Genomic DNA, 7,621 nt, shown 5'->3' on the forward strand with positions numbered 1-7,621 from the left:
TTTTTAGTTTTAGGCTGGGGCTAGAGAGATGGCTCATTAGTTAAGAGCACTGGCTACTCTTGGAGAGGACCAGGTTCCATTCCCAGTATCCACTTGGTGGCTAACAACCTTCTGTAAATCCAGTACCAGGGGATCTCTGATGCTCTCTTCTGGCTTCCACAGGCATTGCTTGCACTAATGTGCTTATATACAGGCAGGTAAATCATATAAAATAATAATAAATGAATATGGACATTTTATTTATGTGTGAGTGTCTGTGTGTGGAAATGTACACAAGTGCAGGTGCACATAAAGGTTAGAGGCATTGAATACCCCTGGTGCTGGAGTTATAGGAAATTCTGAGCTACGTGATATGGGTGTTGGGAACCAAACTCAGGTCCTCTGTAAGAGCCATATGTGCTCTTAACTTTGGAGCCATCTCTTGAGCCTCATATAAGAGTTTCTCCCTATTTCTAGTCCCTCCCATGCTTCCTTCATATTATACTAGAGTTATTCTAAGTTACTTTTCTAGCCTCACTCTTTCCCATCAAGTTTTATACTCTGTATGGGACAGAGCTTGGAGTGTGGTTTTGGAATCAGGCAGACTTGGCTTTGAATGCATACCTTACCCTCACCATTGGCTATGTAACAGTTGACAATGACCTTGACTTTCCAAATCCCTATTTCTCTAGCCTCATCATCTTCATTGGTAAAATGAATCCCAGAAGGCTGTTGAGAAAATGAAATTCAATAATGCATGTATGAAGCCAGGCATTGTGACTCACATCTACAATTTCAGCACTCAGAGGACAGATTATGATTTCAAGGTTAGCTTGGGTTGCATCTCAAGACCCTATATCAGAAACACAAAACAGGGCTTGAGAGATGGCTCAGCGATTAAGAACACTTGCTGTTCTTCCAGAAGACCCAGGTTTGAGTGCCAGCACCCACATGGCAGCTAAAAACTGTCTGTAATTTCAGTCGGCAGGGGATCTGACACACCCCCCACCCTGACCTCCATGGGCATTGTATGACATAGGTGCACTTACATATATGCAGGCAATACACTCATATACATAAAATAAAAAATAATAAATAGGAAAATATTTTTAAAACACAAAACAATATAAAATGTATGTATGTTGCCCAGCACAGTGTCAACACTTGATGAATGACAATTCTGATTTATTTCCCTCATATCTGCTTCATTGTTTTCTATAACAACTGTTTTATGTCATTTGAAACAGGCGCTTTTCCCTTAAATACTAGTGTACCTGGACCATAGAGTCCACATAAATCCATCACCGTACAGAGACCAGTGAAGCCAAACAATGCCTGATTACATAGGAAATGAATACCAGACATATAACAAGAATATCTTACACATATGAACTTCATTCATTCAACAACTCTTTAAGGTGAGCATAATTTTTGAACTCATTTAACATATGAGAAGACTCAGACTGATTATATATTTTTAAATTCATGTAGCTAGAAATGACAGATCTACCATATGAATGTAAATAATCTGATCCCAAGGTGCTGAGCACTAGAAATGGAGGACTTAATTTCAAATGTGATTTTATTTTAGTGAATGTAAATTTAAAATTTAATATTCACTTGCGTGGCTAGGAATGTAGCTCAGTTGATAGTGTGCCTAGCATGCATGAGGCCCTGTGTTTGATCCCCAGCACCACATAAATTGAGACTTGGAGGTAAACTCCTGTAATGCCAGCACAGCGGGGGGTGTGGAGGGTGATCAGGAGATGAAGGCTATCCTCAGTTACATAGCCAGTTTGAGGCCAACTTAGTCTACATGATATACTGTCTTGAAGAAAAAGTCACTTGAGGCTAGTGGCTTACTTGCTAGACCACGAAGTACTAGATTATTATGTTAATTAGCCTTCTACTGCTATGACAAAAAATAAGAGAAAATCAACTTGAAAGAGGAAATATTTCTTTTGACTCACATTTTCAGGTGTTTCTATTGCTTCATGGCAGAGACAATGGAGGCAAGAACCTGTGGTGGCAGAGGCTGCTCATTTCATAGCAGCCAAGAAGGAAAGAGAAGAGTGTGGTGATGCGTGCCTGTAATCCCAACACTTAGGAGATGGATGCAGGAAGATCAGGAGTTCAAGGACATCCTCAACTACATAGACAATTTGAGGCCATCCTGAGCTACAAGAGACTTTAATATAATAAATAGGAGGGAGCAAGGGATGTAAGAGAGGAAGGAGAGAAGAAAGAAAGAGAAACAAAGAAAGAAAGAGACAGAGAAAGAAAGAAGGAGCAGAGGCTGGGGACAAAAAATATCTTTCAAAGGCATCTCCCCAGTGGCCTGCTTCCACCAATCAGACCCTACTTTCCAATAGTCTGTTAAGCTATGAACTCATCAGTGAATTCATCAGTTGAAGAGATTAGTATCCCCATCATCAAATTATCCCTGGACACTGTAGAAGGACAAAGCCTTCGGGCCTATGAGCTGTTGAGGACCCTTCATATTCAAACCATAACAGGTATTTTGCTCCTCTATATCCCAGGAGGGTGGGAAGCATCATGCCCAATAAACTCTTGTGTTATGACAGTGCCAAGCACTGTGCACAACACACTATTATGCTCCAATTATTAGCTAAGTTAGGAGGCTGTTGTGATCTAGTCAAGAAGTATGATGCGCTAATGGTAGTCACAGCCAGAGGGACAAAAGGGGATATATTAGAGCGTTACCATCATCACTGTCATCATTGTCACCATTATCGTAGTAAAATTAATAGGTAACTTAGAAAGTACTTACTGTGTGCCAGGCAACTTTCTTAAGTGTTTTACCTAGATTAATTCAGTTAATCCTTACAACTTTATTACATAAGCATAGGTGTTATTCAAATTTGTCAAGGCAGTGGTAGTGACTCACACCTGTAAGAAATGCTAAAGGAGCAGATGCAGGAGACTCTAGAGTTCAAGGGCAGCCTGGGCTACACCTTTAAAATAAAAATAAATAAATAGACTAACCCACTCACTCCCAATGTGCAAGTTACAGCACTGAGACCTAGAAAGTTTGAGCAGTAAGGTGCAAAGCCAGGACATAAACCAAGCAAGCTGATTTTAGAACCCAATCTCTCTCTTTTTGTGTATGTGTGGGACTGAGGACAGAACCCAGGGCCTCATGCATCCAAGGTAAGTACTCTACCACTGGGCCTAGAACTCAATTTCCTTTTTTAAAGACTTATTTTCTTTTCAATTATGTGTATGTGTGTGAGTGTGTATAGGTGAGTGCAGGTGCCTGTGGATGCCAGAAGAGATTATCAGATCCCTTGGAGCTGCAGTTACAAGTAGTTATGAGCCACCAGATGTGGGTGCTGGGAAGTGAACTCGGGTCCTTGGAAGAGTAGTCTAAGCTCTTAACCAATGAGCCATCTCACCAGAACCAGAACTCAATTTCTTAACTGCCATTCTACTGTACACAAGATAAGTGGATGTGAGATTCAGTGTTAGGTCAGATGTACGGAGTAAGAATAGACAAATATGATTTATGTGCTTATTGGTTTGGAAATTCTTGGCTTTCAGTAGAATATTCATGCAGCTAAGCTAGGAAACACTGGAACAGAGGACAGAAATGCAGGGAGCAGCATGAAAAGAATTGTATGGTTAATGGTAGACTTTGGTGCATGTAAGATGTCCAGGGGAGATATTCAATAGATTGTTAGCTGTGTGGGTGTGGAGGTCAGAGAAGAGTGTAGGGCTAGAGACAGAACAATAGCTATCATCAACCTGGAAGATGGAGAAACATGTATGTTCTTTAGTGGTGTAGGTAGTGGCAGAGTGCTGTCCTCCTGTAAACTAACCCTCACCCATGCACCTGAAAACTAACCCTCACCTGTCTTCTGTAAAACTAACCCTAATGAAACTCATTGTGTGCAAAAAAAGGCATATTCTTAGTTTCCTTTCATGTTTCTGTGATAAAATATTCTGATAAGAGCAACTTAAGTGAGACAATGTCATGTTACCATCCATCACTGTGGGGAAGTGAAGGTGGCAGGAACTTGAAGCAACTAGTCACATTATACCTATAGTCAAGAGCAGAGAGCAATGAATTAATACAGGCATGCTAGTGCTCAGCTCACTGTCTCCATGCATACAATTCAGGATAGCTTGCCCTGGTTATGGTGCTGACAACAGTAGATGGGTCTTCCCACTCCTCCAGACCCTCACAGACATACCCACAGGCTAACCTAATCTAGACAATCCCTCATTGAGATTCCATTCCCAGGTGATTCTAGACTGTGCCAAGTTGACACAACTATCACAAACATGAAAGTAAAAGGAAGACTAGTTTGAAAGAGGAAGTGTATTAGTGGGAGTGGCAGGGTGATGAGAGTAACGGGGGAGAATGTAATCAAAATATATTCCATACATTAGCCAGGCATGGTAGCACACACCTTTAGTTCCAGCACCTGGGAGGAAGAGGGCAGGCAGAGCTCTGTGAGTTTGAGGTTAGTCTAGACTACGTAGTGAGTTCCAGGTCAGACAATGCTACATAGTGAGACCCTGTCTCAAAATACCAACCCCCCAAACAAATATATTGTGTACATATATAAAAATATTATAATCTTGGCTATATAGCATTGTGGAATTAGAGGTACAATAGATTCCCCCTTTTTTTTTCCTTATTTTGAGACAGGGTCTCAGTAGCTAAAACGTAGAGCTCACTATGTAGCCTGGACTGCCCTAGAGCTCGTGTTAATCCTCCTACCTCAGCCACCTGAGTGCTGTGATTACCAGCATGAGCCACCATGCCAGAGTTTGACAAATTCTTTTGGAAAGTGGATGTGGGTTGATGAAAAGTGAAGAGAATAGGGGGAGAGGATGAGGATCAGTGGTACAGCAGGACTTACCAGCACTATCAAGACAGGAAAAAAAGAAAGGAGAGAGGGAGGGACGGGGGGGAGAAGAGGGAAGGAAGAGAAAAGAGAAAGAGGGAGGGAAGAGAGGGAGTGAGGGAAGGGGAGGAAGAGAAAAGAGAAGAAAGAGGGAAGGGAGGGAGGGAGGGGGGAGGGAATAAGGAAGCAAAGAGCAAGGTAAACACCTTTTCACCAAACCTGCTTTTCTTCTCCAGTGGTCTGTAGTTCAGTAAATGTTTTGACCATTACCACAATTGGAAAAGCCCAGAATCTAGCCCCAATCTAAGGCACACTGATCATTTCTCTGATTCATTGGGAGCCTAAGGTTATTATCGCTACCTTTTCTCTTTCCTTATTCCCTAATTCCCTTCCTCCTCCAGCATCAGATAGTCACTTGCCTAGGGAAATTTAATTCTCTCTCACATCCAAGACTAGAAAAATTCTTGTGTGTCACTGTCACAGCAGCTTGCCCTCCTCCCGCATCCCAGGTTCAATGGCACTTGCCTTTAATCCCAGCACTTTGGGGGCAGAAGCAGATGGATCTCTGTGAGCTGGAGGTCAGCCTGGTATACATAACAAGTTCCAGGCTACCTGGGGCTACAGGGAGACACTGTCTCAAAAAAAAAGTAAAGTAAAATAATAATAATAATAATAATAAAGAAAATACTCTGCCAGGCAGTGTGCTAGGATCTTGAGGTTGCAAAACTGACTGAAAAGACTTATCCTTACCAGACATTACACACCTGCAATTCCACTACTCAGCGAGGCTGAGGTAGAGGATCACTTGGCAAAAATAAATAAATAAATAAATAAATAAATAAATAAATAAATAAATAAATACTAGTATATTCATCTCTCTGTTTCCTGACTGCCAATGTGATATAACCAAGCAGCTGTTTCACACTCCCACTGCCAAAGCAGTGATCTGTTCTTACTGCCACACCTTCCATACCATAATAGACTTTGTCCTCTAAAACTATGAGCCAAAATAAATCCTTCTGCCCTTAATAATTGCCTTCCTTTGCAAAACTTACCTTCTAATGGGACACATTCTGAGTAGTGTAGATTATATTTGCTATTTATCAGATCTGTGATTCTAAGCCTAAGTAGAATTCAATTAATTAGTTCAGTCATTTATTCAATAAAAATCTACTATATATTTTCAAAGTACCAAGTACTTTATATTATTTCATTTAATCTATGAAACAACCCTATGACAGTCATGTCATCGTTAGCTTCACTTTTCTAAGACTGAATTACTAAGATCTGAAAGATGTTAGGGGACAGGAGAGATGGCTCAGCAATTAAGAGCATAGGCTGCTCTTGCAGAGGACCCAGTTCAGTTCCCAGTACCCACTTGGTGGCTAACAACCTTTCATAACTCCAGTTCCAGAGTATCTGACACCGTCTTCTGGTCTTCACAGGCATTGCACGACATGGATGCACTTACATACATGTAGGCAAAACACTCATACATTTTAAATTTAAATTTGAAAAAGTCTAAGAGATTTTAGTAACTTGCCTTCACTCATAGAACTAACAGAGAATCATGTTCAGGTAGTTTGACCACAAAGTCTGACAACTTATTCATCAGACTTCAACATACTGCTTTTGATAGGAACTAAAATGGTACATAGGAACTCCTGCAGTTTTCCTAACCTAGAGGGAAACATTGGAAAACTATATCCACACAGATAGCGCCGAGCATAGTTCAAGACTGATAATAGCCATTTTGCATCTTGAATCCCTTGTGGTGATGGAGTAGACCCCATAACTGATTTCCCCTTAGCAGATAGTTGTAATGGTTTGTTTTAATGTCAACATGCCACAAATTAGAATCCCTTGTGTAGGCAGCGTCATTTGAGAAATTGTCCTGATTGCCTTAATTGATGTGGTAAGACCCATCCCAAATGTGTGCAGCCCCTTCTGGTAGCAGCCTAGATAAAGGGAGGTATGACAGAATGAAAAATATTTGCCTGATGCTTGTTTGACCTTCTCTTCAGCCACCGGGTTGATTTACTCTTATTGCTGATGATGGTTCCTCATTTGATAGCAGAACCAGTGTCTTCAGGATTCCATCATTGACTGAGGACCACCAGCTCTCAAGGAACCCTATGGGTTTCCAGCACCAGCATGGGATTGATGAGGCACCCAGCACCATGGACTGAGCAACTACCAAGTTGTCAGCCTCTCCATCGAGACAGCCACTGTGAAACTATTCCGACTTCTGAGGCATCCAGCCTTAAGAACTGAGCACCTACCAGTCTCTCAGCTACTGCTCCTAATATTTTAGTATAAGCTGATTTAATAAATTGTATACACATTCATCCTATTGGTTGTTCTTGCAGTGAACAGGTGGGGAAAATTGGGACACAGAATCAAGAGGGAGTCATGTAAATAAAAGCATAATGACAGTGAAGAATGATCCTGATGCCCTCATAGGCAGGTGACCAAAGGTTACTGAGGGTTAACTCTAGGAAGGGAGAGAGCAGTGATGGCCAATAAGCTTGGATTACAGGGGAATGCCCTACCTCCATGCCTTTATCTAACCCTAGGAGGTCCTTGCCTTTCCATTCCATTTAATTTCTCTTTATGCTGGACAGGGATGATGGTTCTGTGGTTCAACTGCTCCCACTATAAAAGCAGATATAAAAATTTAAAAAAATATTACCAGATATAGTAGCACATCCCTATAATCCCAGCACCCAGGAAGCTGAAACAGGAGGATCATAAGTTTGAAGCCAGCC

The 7,621-nt window shown here is 41.3% G+C and overlaps 1 long non-coding RNA gene across 1 annotated transcript; it reads left to right on the forward strand.

Annotated features, from left to right (window-relative positions):
• The first annotated feature begins 1,234 nt into the window (after positions 1 to 1,234).
• On the forward strand, positions 1,235 to 7,401 carry LOC115072251. The gene is made up of 3 exons (XR_003851315.1): positions 1,235 to 1,397; positions 1,981 to 2,495; positions 6,928 to 7,401. It is a non-coding gene; the product is annotated as an uncharacterized LOC115072251 (long non-coding RNA).
• The last annotated feature ends 220 nt before the right edge of the window (positions 7,402 to 7,621 follow it).

This window comes from Nannospalax galili, unplaced genomic scaffold (assembly GCF_000622305.1).
Source record: "Nannospalax galili isolate Female #2095 unplaced genomic scaffold, S.galili_v1.0 scaffold280, whole genome shotgun sequence".
Taxonomy (NCBI): Eukaryota; Metazoa; Chordata; class Mammalia; order Rodentia; family Spalacidae; genus Nannospalax; species Nannospalax galili.